The following is a 15,075-nucleotide window of genomic DNA, read 5'->3' as shown; positions in this document are numbered from 1 at the left end:
TAGTTCTAGCCTAGTCTGGTTCTACAAGGAAGAGCTATTCATTATTGTTGAGTCCTTGATGCCTGTGTTTCAGTATCAGAGCCTGTTTTATACTATAAAATGTAAGTTCTAGTCTATATTGAAGGGTACAATCCTAATTCTTTTTTTGTTATATGAATAGCACTGGATAAGTTGACAGTTATGCCCCAAGGGTTACCGTATTTCAGATATGGACAAATCACTGAACTAACATTTTTTGTCATTAATACAGAGAAATGGAAGGTAAGATGAGTCCTGTTTATTAAAAAAAATATAGTTTAAAGGGGGACATGTCACTTTGAATTTTATTGGTGGAAGCATGGTATCTCTCTGTTTGTAATTTTATAATTCCTTTCTATTGCACATAGTATGGAGGGGAAAACTTTCAAGAAAAATAGCTGTCTTAACAAACTAGGGGATACATTATCTCCCTAACTACATCACAGAATACAAGGCAAGATATAGTCTGCTTCCCTAAACCTTAAGAACTGTAGCAGCAAGGGTTGTATTACTAGAATTATTTTCAGACTTCAATAGCAGAACTAAACCTTATATTAATTTAAATAATACAGAAAGCTGGTAGAAACATGTCCCATTGTATATCTTTAATTTGGGACTTATGAAAAATCTTCCAGTGCAGCTCTTTTTATGCACTTTTATAGACTTTGGAAAGAATAAAATTAAGAGTCTAATTAAAATTATGTAAAGGCTGCACAATTTTCCATTAACAAGATTTTTTTCCCCTCTCCTTCTCTCCACCATAGCATTCTTTAACTTTAGACCAGCTTTTCCTTAGGGAAAGTACAGCAATCTATCAGGGAAAACAGCATGCGTTCAAAGAATACCAAAAAGTTTATCAGTCATTTTATAAAGAGCATAATCAATATTTATTCTAGTCACAATTAATATTCTGCAAACACAGAGCACAGCATGTCCTTCTGATCCTGATACTTCTTCTTCACGCTAATGTGATTTTAAGAACTGTTAGCATAGCCTAGCTAATTATAAAGGTGGGAAAACAGGCTGTGCATGTGAACCGTATTGTACTCCCAAAACAAGCATTGGTCTTGGGTAAAAGTAACAAGGTACAACAAGGAGATATCTTTGGGGGAAAAATTTTAGGTATATATGGTTAGAGATGAAATAGGACTATTTTTGGGGATATGTAGGTCCTGGAATAAGGACTATTGAGTAAGAATATAGTGCATAAATAGTAAGAAATTAATCACAAAATATTTCAGTACCTTTGAAAATGGAATCTCTCCAACCCCACTCTGATCCTTTTTGTTTGCCTCTGAATGATTATTTTGTGGGTAAGAATATGTGAAAGCAAAGTTGAGGCCTATAGTAAGGATGAGTTTAATCACAAAATCACAAATTTGTTTTCAGTGAGGTTAGAAGCAAGCCAGTTTTGCTTATGTTGATTTTACACACCCATGTAACTTGACTTCAGTGGAGTTGTTCCTTCTTTACACTGGAGTACAGGAGAGGAAAATATAGGCCTGTAATTTTTACAACACGGGTGTCAAGCATACAGTCTGAGGGCTGGATCCAGCTCATAGAGCTGTGTCCTCCATCTCACAGGGCTTCTGGAGGGGCTGAGAGTCTAGAGGCGGGGCCTGCCTATGGATTTTGGGATAGAAGTCCTGGTGTTTTAGCATCAGCTGGGCAAGCCAAGGCTGTCTTAACCTCCATGGTGACCACAGCTGATACAGCAATTCAGGCACTAATGGCAATTAGTACCACCACTGCTATTTACCCCCTTGTCCAAGTCACTGATGAAGATGTTGAACAGTGTGGGCCCGAGGACCGAGCCCTGGGGGACCCCACTGCCCACGTCCCTCCAGGTCAAAAATGAGTGTCATATATGGTTTGCCTGTCTTTAACCAAAAACTGAGTAGTTGCCAGAAGAGTATGTAATATACTTCAATCCAATTATATCAAGTTGCTTTAAAAGTGTTTTGGTGGAGCTGGTCAGAAGTTGGAATGTCTGTTGTCCCTCCAGTTTTGATATTTTGATACTTGTTACCAGATTGAGTGAGGACATAACGTTAATACAAACGTTTAAAGAACAAAAACTTCTGGATGAAAAAGAACCTAATCTGAGAAAAACAGATGTTTCATTTTGGCTTAGTTTAGTGTTAAGCCACATCCACCTACACCACTGTGATGCCTCATGAGACTTTGTTTCGGTAACTCATATTCCATGCTTGTCCATGATCCAGGCCTTCTATACTATACCTACCTACACCACAGTAGATCATCTAGTAGGTAGACTAGGATACATCAGTAACAGGCATCTATTTAAATTGTACTAGCCGCCAATTATTTTCAGGCTGCCATGATGTATGTGTAAGCCAATGAAAGTTGAGTACTGTTGACTCTCATGTGTTCATCTGGGGTTCGTTGTTTGTTTTTTCTAGGTGCTTCTTGCTCTGGGGGCCACCATTTTTTTCTCACTCCCCCTCATGATGCTCATTGGACAAGAGTCTAACCATGTCCTCACCCCTCACCTTTCTTTTTCTTTTTCTGGCAGCCACAGATGCATTCAATGCCCAAATACAGCCACTGAAAAAGAGAAAAAAAATAATCCTGCTAGGGGTGAGGGGTGCTTCCCTGAAGTGATGGAAGTAGGGGGAGTGGGGGAGGATCAAATATGAGGGGGACAACTGTGGGACAGGTGACCGGTATGGAATGAATGCTGGACTCCTGATTTCCCTTCTGCCAACCCCCACTATTTCAGTTTAACCCTCCCTGGTCTGCACAGCCTGCTCCCATCTCTCCTCTCTCATTGAGCATAGCCACATTCCCCAGGGCCCCGGGCTGGCTTAGCAGCACAACCCTGCCTGACCAGCCAGTTCTCCCACCCTATCCCCGCCTGCCCCCACCAGTACCCTAAATATAAGCTTATTCACACCTCATTAAAGCGCTTAATTTTTATTGCCTAACAATAAGAAATAGGAACACAAGAGAGTCAACAGTACTTAACTTTCAGTGGCTTACACATACATAAGCAAACAAAATGCATGAGTGTATTCTTTGACTGTGGCCCACTGTAGCATAGAGCTGGCCCACTGCATAAGGGCTTTAGGGATAGACTCCTGTTTCCTCAAGGACAGAAAACCCTCCCCCACATGATTTTAGTTGTTAAATGCAAGCATGCTTATCCACTGGCAGTGGTAGATGACAGCCTGCATCTCTGAAAGCTGTACACTTGTCCATAGATAGAAGTGGCACTCTCAGTGTCCACAATGTTGGTTGGGGTTGTAAGTCTGTGTTTTGCCAAGGAATACAGATGTGAAAACCAATCACAGAAAGACTCCCAAAACACAATGACAGGTGCAGGCTTCTGGCATTCCTTCATAACAGTTACATAAACAGTAAGCTCAGAGTCCTGCTCTTTACTGCACCTAAGGATTGATTTTAATAGCTGAGAGTCAAATTAACAACAGCCACCTGGTTGGGGTCAAAAATCCTCACAGTACTAAGGAACAAGGCTGCAGGTTGCCTCAACTGTGGGTGATGAGCTGGATAATACATGTAGAACTGATGGATCTTGGCAGCCACTGTCTGGAACACCTCTTGTCTTTCATTGTTCTCTTGCTGGCATGTGGATAACTGTTTTGAAGCCTTGCCTTCCACCCAGCTTACCAAATCCATCACTTTGCTATATGCTTGGTGGATGGAAGCCTACTGATTTTCAAACCAGGTGAGGAGGTCTCTAAACTGGGTGGGGATTCCCTTCTTTCCCTGAAAAATCAAAAATGCAATTTAAGTAGATCCCTGATCATTCGAGATATATGTGGCCCTGGGACTTGTTGCTCAGGGCTCATTGGAGGGAAAATGGGAGGACAAGGCCATGCAACATCTTCAGCTGATGCAGATTAATGTGGCATTGACTCAAAGTTGATTTGGCAGAAGCCACATTTTCTTTCTGAGAAACAGTGTCATAAAATATATCATCTGGAATCGTTCAATCCATCCATTCACTCCGAATTGTTTCTTGTATACATATTATTATCACTCGTGAGCTGAATATCAACAAGATGGTTTTAAACCCCAAACAAATTCTATAATATGTTTAGAATTTGTGCATCAACGAGGCAGATCCAGGGAGGATGCAATGGTGCAATTGCATGGCTTTAATTCACCCAAACTTTAAAACCCAATGCCTGGGAGAGGCAGCTGCATTTCTATTCAGGCAATTCTAAAAGAGTTAATTGACTTCATGGCTCATTATCATCTTCCTGATTCCTGCTAGTTTCTCTCCATTCCAAAGCTGTTAACAACCCTCTGTCATTTTAATGGCCTTGATGGAGGCACTGTCAAAATGTTCAAGAAGGCTAGATTTTGTTTTATGAATCTGAAAAACAGATGTACATTTAACTATAATGGCTCCAGGACTAATAACAATTTTTTTTTTTTTTACTATTTTTGCCAAGTTTGTTGTGTTTTTTTAACTTTATTTATAATCTATCCAATTAGTACACATTTCAATATTTACATTTGTTTTTTCTTTGATCCTAAATTGAATAATTCATGGCTAGCCCTCTACCATGTTAGTAAAGCTTCTAGTTTCTTTTAAACTGGGAAAAAAAAATGTGTGTAGTGTCATATGGGATCATGTGCCACACCATCTGTCCCCTCTGCTTTAAAATCCTAGATCTGTCCATGTTCATAACTGAAGGAGAAAAGATCCTGCTTGATTAAAGCAATCCATGAAACTGTATTCAACTGAACAAACTGTTGAGAAGTTCTTTGAATGTCTGTGAGAAATTTACTTCAAACCACACAAGAACTCCCAGTTTCCAACTCAGATAGTTAAAATGGATTGTGGATATGATACAGCTTTATTAATAATACTTGAGTAAAATTGTCAAGCAAACACCTAGAAAACCTTTGGGAGGGTAGGATTACAGAATAATACATTTGCTAAAGGCTAATGGGAACTTTGTTGTCTAGTCCAGTAGCATTCAAATTGCAATGATATCCAATCTCTTAGAAGAACAGAGGAACAAACTGTTGATGGGTGTCCAAGGAAATAAGGCTTCAGGTGGAACCATTGCTATTTTACAGACTGATTATCAATCAATAACTGCCTATAATTTTAAATAATGACCATTCTGGGAGAGCCTAATAATAAAACTCTGTAAAAGGTCCATGCACTCTAACTTCTGCCACAACATGGGAGTTGTTGTTTACACAGAATTCTTTAAATAAGATCTCAAGTAAGAGTCAGTACTTCAATCAGCCCTTCACTTTCCTACCCTTTGATCATATTCCACAAATGTTCCCAGCATCTTAATTCTTATTATTCCCTTATTGGTAGGGAAGAAGAAGAATTAGGTCATTTATTCTAGCAAAAGCCAATTACAATATCACTTTAAGCCTAGTTTATCCAATCAGTAAATAGTAGTTTATATTTTAGTAAACAAAAACAGATGTCCTGAACATCCATTTGAATTGTTATATTGACATGTATCAACAATCATTTTTATAAAGTAATTACTCAGACTAATTTAGAGAAAGCTCCTAGATAGTTTCTCAACAGAGGCTGAAGACATTCAGTCCTTTGACTGGTACAATATGCTGGATATGCAGGATAGGGTTGCCTCCCTGATGGATTCTTTTATGGGGTAATGGAAGCTACAGGCATCTTTCATCTTCAGAATACCTTTACATTGGTGACATGATATGGGAACTTGACATAAAGTGGCACAATACTTATCACGTGCAGGGTTTTAAACAAGTATTTAGATCAACCCAAGGAAAAAAATCTCCAATTAAGCAACCTACATATCAACATTAGAGAGTTTGCAACTACTGGAAAACTCTGATTAAAAACACAATGCTTCAGCACACTTTTTGAATGATCAGAATGTGAGTCCATGATGCAGAGGAAGTCATGTTTCTGGCGGTTTTCAAGTTTAATTTCATAGTTAAAGCAAAGCAATGTCTCAGATTCTTTAAATGAAAGAAATGTCCTTTTTTTCAGCAGCAGAGTAACCATTGCTCTGCAGCAGCTCAGAGGCAATTCTGTCTCCTGAATATATTCCAGATGTACATTTAAAAAAGCCATCACTAGTTATGTCCTTTAAAATTCAGTAGGCAAACCATCAGTGCCAGGGGTTTTGCTATTAGACAGCTGGTAAGAAACTGATTATTATTTTAAAAAATAGTCATTCTTTCAAACTGCTGATTCTCATTAGGTAGGTAGCACACCATGGTGAAACATCTCTGCTATTTTGTCCATTCTCAGGACTATTCAAATCAGAAAAAGTCTGCAGCTCTCCTAATTCCTTCAGGATTAACTCTCTCTTGACAATAGGAAAGCATTCAACAATCAGTCTTTCTTCTGGTCTTCTGTGCTACAAATCATAAACATACCAATGCTTTGATATGTTTATGTTTAATTTGATATTTTTCAACTGGTTAAATCAGGCTTTGGTTAGAATCCTATATATCCTTTTCACTGGCAAGATGTCTGAAAGTTATTTCTTCTCTTGTAAGTTTTGGCAGAATTTTGCACTGGTCCTTCTTTGTGGGGTAGTTAAACTCAAGAATGCCATATGAAATTATGCAAGGAATGGCTCCATCACCTGAACATGAATGTAAGAAAGTATGGTCCAGTGGTGAGGGTCTAGAAGAGAGAAAGATGTGATTCAATTCCCAGCTCTGCTCAAGATGTCTAACTTTGGCAAGTCATTTGGGAAACATGAGTACAGGGGACAAGATTCATTAAGGGGCATAATAAGCATAGGAACACTGAGCATCCCACATCTGAAAGTGCCTAATTCCAGGAGTGGGATTAACAAACTTGAGTTTGGTGTTTAAGTCCCTTACATTGTAGATGGGGAGGCTTGGGCATGTAGGAATGGGATTCACAATGCTTGGCATATTGATCTGGGAGACACCTAAAGCAGCAGATGGGAAGCCTAGGTAATCCTAGACAAGACAAGGTAATGTACAAGTTCACCAGGAGACTTATAGTCATCAGGCAGGCAAGAGACTTGTTGACAGGATATTTTGGATAAGGTTGTCTTCCTGAAAGCACAGTAGCCAACCATTACTGATAGCTAGGAGGAATGACTCATTTCCTACACTAGTAATGACTCTCACACAGTAGCTGAACTATGACGGGCCATGTAAGCACAGTGGCTTGACCAAATGGTTATATTTGTACCTTAAGTAGTTCCCACCTTTGTCCCTCATGTTGAGAAGCTTCTGTTGTCCTTCATGAATTGGAGATCTCATAGCAATTTAACATCAACATGCTAACAAGGAGTAAAGCATTCAGTCTTGACTCTGCTATCTGAGTTTTAATTAGTCTAGTTTTAGGAGCTCTGTTAAGACAGTGTGAACAATTCGTAAGGAAGAACTACTTGTGTAGCAGGGTAATGCTCAACATGAATAAGGGTGGAAGAACTGTGTCCAAAATGAGAGAGAGTTTTCAAAGTGGAAAATGCAAGAAAATTTGTCTGGGGGGAAATAAGCTAAAGCCAATATTCAGTTGAAGGAATAACCTAAAGAGTCATAATGCCGAAAAGAGATCTGGGTGACATTGGATAGCAAATTATACAAGTCTGAAATGTGACTGGCTTATAAAATACCACTGACTGAGGTTTGCATTGCCATAGTTATAGAGTCTGTAACAGAATATGGAGGCACTTTTCCTCTATGTAGTTCTGGCATGCCATCTTCGCAAAACTGCCTTCATCATGGGGCACTGCATTATCAGAACCATATTGACAATTGTGAAGAGAGGGAGGCAGCAAAAACTGATTACATGGCTGTAGAAAAGGACTTACCAGAAAAGATTAACAAATAGTAGTTAATAATCTGGTGAAGGGATGCCTTGGTGGTGGGGGGTAGGGATACCATATGACAATATATAAATATTTGAAGGATAAATTGAAGGGCAAATATTCCTATTATACTACAGGCATATTCCCACTGTAGAGTAAATAGTTCCATGGAATGGTAAACTGTCCTATATATAGCGTAATATTCATCCTACAAATATGGAAGAGTACATATTTTTGAAGTGTAAATATTCAATGGATGGAAACTTTGTTTTAGAGTGCTGAATGGAGATGTAACTAAGTGCAAATGAACAAAATTGAAAGAAGGGAATATAGGGATCGCCTGGTTCAATAAATGCAGGTATACATAAAAGAACTAGCAATAACCTTTATTTGTTGTACAGTAAGAAAACTCTTCAGGCCTTTTGTTTGGCTCTACCTAGCTTAACTGAGGGACTGTCTCTCAATTCCCAACCTCTATAGTCTAAGTAAGGAGATGTCTCTAAACTACAACCTCTATCATCATGGGGGAGATTTAGGATCAATACTAGTGTGGCATTGAGTTTCATTAACCTGCATGACTCTTCTATAAAAACCACATTTGAAGCAAATACATAACGATACCAAGAACACAGCAGTGTACTTGATAGTAACATAGGTAATGAAAGCTACAAAATGGATGGATTTGCTTTGAAACCCAAAGCAAAACAAAACGCCCAATGATATTTGAAGTCTAGTCAATCAAAACCCAAACTCAGCCTTCCTACAACAGTCTTGTACTGTAGGCAAAAAATAAATAACAACAAAAACATTACAACAAAAACATTTTCCCAGATAGAAGGGAGGCAAAACAGATCTGAGATGATCCTCGAGGACTCTCCCCAAAAAATCCTTCTATGTCTCTGTGGAATTTCCCTAATAATGCCTCAGATATAATCCAAAAATGTCTCTCTGTGTGGGTAAGAAATCATGATCCTTCTCTCCTAGGATTGTTCCACTTTACCAGCCTTCTAACTCACCATCCCACTTATCATCCACTATGGGGAGGAAGTGAATCAGGACTTGTAAGCAGCACTTGTTTAACTCAGGAAGTTGGGCAAGAGGGGGAAAAAATAGACCAATTAATGCCATAAACCGCAATCTGTGTATATATCACCCTTCTGAAAATCTTTACATCTCCTTATAGCATCAGTTCCCATTCTGTGGTTCAGGTACCACCAGCAGTACGCAGACAATCCATCAGTGGTAAACATTAACAGGTTTATTATAAACTACTTTATATGGCAAACATTTGCTGGTGGTACTCAAGTGTCACAGGGGGCTCTCAGGGCCAATCTGTCATTGGCTCACCCACCTGGTCTGGGCCAGCCAGCCCCTTCTTCACTTGCCATACCTTGTTGTTTTCTTAATTGGCTCTTATTAAGGTGGGAGGCTGTCCATTCTTTCCCCAATGCTAGGGGACACTATCTGCAGCTACGTTCCTCCCCTACACCACAGCCTATGCCTTACAGTTGTCATCCACATGTTGTAACCATATCCCAGCCCCTAACTCCAGCCTCTCTCATTGGGCTCCATGTCCCTCACTCTTACTGGGCTCCTTGCTTGCCCCCGCCCCTCACACACACACATAGCTGGGGCTTCTGGCCTCTGGGCTGCTTGCGTCTCACTAGGTTCTACACCCCTTGCTAGGCTCCATGCCCCTTCCCAAACTCTGGGCTCCTTGCCCCTTATTTGCTCAGGACACCTTGCCCCCCCTCTGGACCCCTTTTGGTCCTGCTGACCACCTTGCCAGGTTACCCACTAGGATGTGGGGCCTGGGGTTAAGGGACCCCTACCCACCTTTCACCAGGGTGGTAACTGTGGCAGGCCAGTAGGGGGTGCTCCTGCATTGAGCTGCCCATCTCCCTGCGCCCGACCACCTGCCAGGCTCCGAATGCCTCCCTAGGGGCGCCTTATGTCCGGCCCGACCCCTTCCTGGAGCTCATATGCTAGCCTGGGGGTAATGTCACCGCCACCACCCCAAGAATGGACTCACTCCCGGCCCTGTGTCCTTGGGGAAACACAGGCCTGATGTCCTACGGGTACTTGACCCAGTACACTTCCCCAAGTCCAGGGGCAAAAAGTACAGACTCCCTTAGTCCTCAGGCCTAAGGGGTCTCTTAAGCTTAATTTAGACTCACCCCTCAATAAGTCTCCTATACCAGTCACAAAGGAAGACTTTTTTGGTTACAGGGGTAGGGTGAAAATAGGGTACAAGATTGAGCAATATCCTAGAAATCCTAAACAGCAAACAGTCTGGCTGTGGTAGCCTTTTGATCACGCATCTGAGTTACTGCCAGCTAGATATCTATCAGATCTTGAGTAGCTTACTCACACACTTCATCCAGAGGCTGGTGAGATCCTTTCTAGCGTCTGGCTGTTTCTGGTTCATGAGTTTTTGGGGGAGAGAGCCCTTTCAGATGTTTATGCTCCTCTGAGTCCCCCCCTTGTGGCTCCAGCCTCACCTCATGGCTGAAGAGACTGCCTCCTCACCCGTCCTAACTTATATAGCCCCTGTAACCTCATCCACCTGGTCCAGTGAAGGCCAGCCCCGGTTGGTTGTCAGCCATCCAATTTGAAATACATCACCTGTTACCGGGCAGATTCCAGCCCACCAGGTAGATGCCCCTCACCCAGGTACCAGTCCCATAGGCAGAGGGAGCAGGTTTCCCCCCTCCCTCAGGAATGCAGCCAGCTCAGGTTACCTAAAGAGACAGGGTAAGGGTGTGGTCTCCTCTGCTGAGCCCACCCTACTCAAATGGTCACAGCACAGAGATTTTATCACATTGTCACAGGGCAGAGATTTTGGGGAGAAACCAAGGTGGCTTTCTGCCACAGTAACTAGCCTAGCATTTCCTGGGGGCCCCCACAACACTGGGAGCTCCATCAGGCCACCCATCGCTGGCAGGGTGCAGTTTTAGGTCATGCCCAGGACCAGGAGCCTCCAAACCATCCCCTTAAGCTCCTGCCCTTATCTACAGGATGTTTTATACAGCCTTGCAGCCAGGCAATGTTTCTGCCTAGCCTGCCGGCAGCAAACTGCTCTTATTATATAGGCAGCCAGAGATCTAAAATGGCTGCTGCAATCAAGCACCTTAGAGTGGCAGGCACCAACAGTGCCCTGCCACATCAAAGTTGAACTGAAACATTTGCTGGTGGTACTTAAGGTTGTATCGTTTTAAATTGGTGATGTGTAATCTGTCAGTTTGGGAACCACTGCCTCATGTGTTTTATGCTGTGTTTTCCATACACCTTGCAGAACTACCTCAGGAGCACAATACTAAAACTAACATCCACCCTATATATCACCATATATCCTCCAAGTCAATCAGTACAAGAGGGCATAGTATTGTGTCTGGAGTGGACATTAAAATCAGGTGTCTCTCAACATCTTAAAGGCACTTCATGCCTCTGAGTTTACCTAGCAGAGAATCTAGCCTCTGCTACCATGAGGTCCAGTCTGACCCCTGGTCTTCTAGACCACTTAGGCCGGCAGTGCAATTTCCCAAAAGAAGGAAAGTAAGGCTCTTGCATTGCTTGAGATCTGCTGTAGCACTGGCAGACCTTGCAGCACCAGAAGTCACCATTCTAGGCAGAGCATTTCTGAGGTAAGAATATAAAAAAAAAAATCAGAAAGCAGCATTTTGTATTTTATAAGGTATCCTAACTATCATCTCCTTCCCCCAGTCCCCTTCCATGACATCTTTCTTTTTCTAAGCTTGTATCCAAGATTAAGCACTAGATGCCTCATGATAACAAATGAGAACATTTGTTGAACAGATGAGAACAAAAGTGGGCAGACAAGAATAGGATGGGGTTCAACATAAATAAATGCGGGTGCTGCACCTTGGGAGAAGGAATCCACAGCACACATACAGGCTGGGGAGTTCCCCTCTTGAAAGCACAGAGGCGGAAAGGGATCTTGGACTCCAAGATGAACATGAGTCATCTATGCCAGATCACAACCAACAAGGCCAGCCATACCTTGTCATGCATCCAAAGATGCATCACAAGCTGGTCCAGAGAGGTGATACTCCCTCTCTATGCGACATTGGTCAGGTCAAGCCGCAATTGGAGTACTGCATCCATTACTGGGAGCTGCACTTTAAAAAGGATGTGGCCAGCCTGGATAGGGTTCAGAGGCGGGCAACCCATTTGGTGAGAGGGCACCAGGACAGACCCCACGAGGAGAGACTGAGGGACCTGAACCTGTTCAGCCCCAGCAAAAGGAGGCTGAGGGGGGACCTGGTGGCTGCCTACAAACTCATCAGGGGAGGCCATCAGCAAATAGGAAGAGTCTTATTCTCCCCAGCATCACCTGGGGTGATGAGGAGCAATGGTAATAAGCTGATGGAGAATAGATTTAGGTTAGCGATCAGGAGGCAATATTTTACAGTTAGGGTGGCCAGAATCTGGAACCAACTTCCTAGGGAAGTGGTCCTCACTCCTACCTTGGGTAAATTCAAAAAGAGGTTAGATGATCACCTGTCTGTGGTCTTGTGAACCCAGCATACATTCCTGCCTGTGGCAGGGGGTCAGGCTAGATGATCTGTTCAGGTTCCTCCTGACCCTAGCTACTATGAAACTATGATAGTAAAGGCATGCAGCACCTTTGTAGTAGGAGAAGTTCATAGATTCTTAGATGCTAAGGTCAGAAGGGACTTCAACAGATCATCAAGTCTAACCCCCTGCCTAGGCAGGAAAGAGTGCTGGGTACAGATGACCCCAGCCAGATGCATGTCTAGCCGTCTTTTAAAAAACCCCAAGGTAGGGGAGAGCACTACGTCCCCTGGAAACCCATTTCAAATTTTTGCCACCCATGAAGAAGTTTTTCCTGATTTTTTTTAGTCTAACTCTGCTCTCTGCCAGTTTGTGACCATTGTTCCTTGTTACTCCAAGAGGTGTCCTGGTGAACAGAGCAGGATCTCCGATCCCTTGCTGCATCCCCTAATAAATTTATAGGTGGCCACAAGACCACCTCTCAGCCTTCTCTTATGGAAGCTGAATTGGTCCAGGTCCCTCTGTCTCTCCTCATAGGTTTTGTCCTCTAGGACCCTAACCATATGATTGGCCCTCCTCTGGACCCTCTCGAGCCTTGCACTTGTCTGTGTTGAAACCCATCCTATTCTTGTCCACCCACCCTTGTAACCTGTCTAGGTCTGATTGTAGCCTGTTGCATCCTTCCAGTGTGCCCACATCCCCCCACATCTTAGTGTCATCAGCAAATTTGAACAGGGTGCTTTTCACCCCCTCGTCCAAATCACTGATGAAGTTGTTGAACAGCACGGGCCCGAGGACTGAGCCCTGCGGAACCCCACTGCCCACGTCCTTCCAGGTTGAGAAGGACCCATCCACTACCACCCTCTGGGTGCAGCCCTCCAGCCAGTTGGCGACCCATTTGACTGTGTGGGTGTCTACACCACAGCCCCCCAGTTTCTTAATGAGAACGGGGTGAGAGACAGTGTCAAAAGCCTTCCGGAAGTCCAGGAAGACTATATCCACTGCTACCCCTGCATCTAATGATCTGGTGATCTGATCGTAAAAGGCCACCAGGTTGGTCTGACAGGACCTGCCACTGATGAACCCATGTTGGTTGCCCCTAAGCATGCAGTCCCCTGCTGGCCCCTCTTGGATGTGTGCCAGCATAATTTTCTCGAACAGCTTGTCTAGGATCAAGGTAAGACTAACCGGCCTATAGTTTCCTGGGTCCTCCTTCCTGCCTTTTTTGAACATGGGGACCACGTTGGCCCTCTTACAGTGCTTGTAAAGCTGTGCCAGGGGACTTGCAATGACCTTGGCCAGTTCCTTTAGAATTCTAGGGTGGAGATCACCCAGATGAGCTGATTTGAATATGTCCAACCCCTCCAGATGCTCCTTAACTAAATCCTCGCTAACCTGTGGCCCAGGTATGCCTCCCCTGGGTCCGAGGGGGGCCCAGCAAGGAGGTGGCTTTTCTGGTCCCCACTTAGGAAGACGGAGGCAAAGAAATCATTGAAAATGTTAGCTTTGCCATCTGGTGTGATGACCAAGTTTCCCAACGCGTCCTGCAAGGGCCCCACATTACCCAGGACCTTCTTTTTACCCCCTATGTATTTAAAAAAGGACTTCTTATTGTCCTTAATCTGGGAAGCTAGTCCCAGTTCCATCTCTGCCTTGGCCTTCCTAACTACCCCCCTACATCCCCGAGCAACTACAGAATAGTCCTCCCTGGTGATGACCCCTTCTTTCCATTGGGTGTAAGCCTCCTTTTTAGCAAGGAGACATTCCTGGATGCTTTTGGTGAACCACGGAGGCTTGTGTGCTCTCCTGCTCCCTTTGATCCTCGTTGGTATTACCTTCCATTGGGCTTGGAGGATCGTCTCCTTAAGGAGCAACCACTCTCCTTGGACACCTGGCTCCCCTCCCCCCCCAGGACCTCAACGCTTCCCCAACTATCCTCCTTAGTTCATTGAAGTCTGCCCTCCTGAAATCTAGGGCCGCTACCTTACTGCATGCCTTTGCCGCCTTGCTCTGGATGATGAATTCCAGCAGGCAATGATCACTGTCACCCAGGTGGTCAAGCACCTGCAGCCCCCTTACCAGGTCATCACCTGTGTTCAGCACTAGGTCCAACAAGGTGTCTCCCCTGGTGGGGCTGTGCATCTCCTGGGTTAGATGGAGGTCCTGCACTCTGGCCAAGAACCTACGTGAGCGGCCAGACCTGGCTGACCTTCCCAGCAGATGTCTGGGAAGTTCAGGTCCCCCATGACTACCACATCTTTAGCCTTCACTACCTCTGTCATCTGACCCAAGAATTCCTGGTCAAGCTCTTCTCCCTGGTTGGGAGGTCTGTAGTAGACTCCCACCGTTAAGTCCCTTTCCCCTTGACTGCCTTGTACTCTAACCCAAAGCACTTCTGTGTGTCCCTCCCCTGACTCCTTGCTCATTGACGGGGATATGTATTCCTCCTTAATATAGAGTGCCCCGCCCCCACCTCTCTTTCCTATCCTGTTCCTCCTGTACAGCCTATAGCCCTTAACATTCACTGCCCAATCATGCGTTGCATCCCACCACGTTTCTGTAATCCCCACTATGTCCAGGCTGGCGTTAGCCAGCAGGAGGTAAGTTCCTCCTGCTTGTTACTGTGAATGAGTCCAGTTATCTAACGGTCTGTACCCGTCCGGTCACTAACCTCCAGCCGGAAGTGTACTGTCTCCGGAGCTGCGTACGTCAGAAC

Source organism: Crocodylus siamensis, chromosome 4 (assembly GCF_052110815.1).
Source record: "Crocodylus siamensis isolate JL-2025a chromosome 4, ASM5211081v1, whole genome shotgun sequence".
Lineage (NCBI taxonomy): Eukaryota > Metazoa > Chordata > Crocodylia > Crocodylidae > Crocodylus > Crocodylus siamensis.
The sequence above is the reverse complement of the archived record's forward strand: the minus strand, read 5'-3'. Positions refer to the sequence as shown.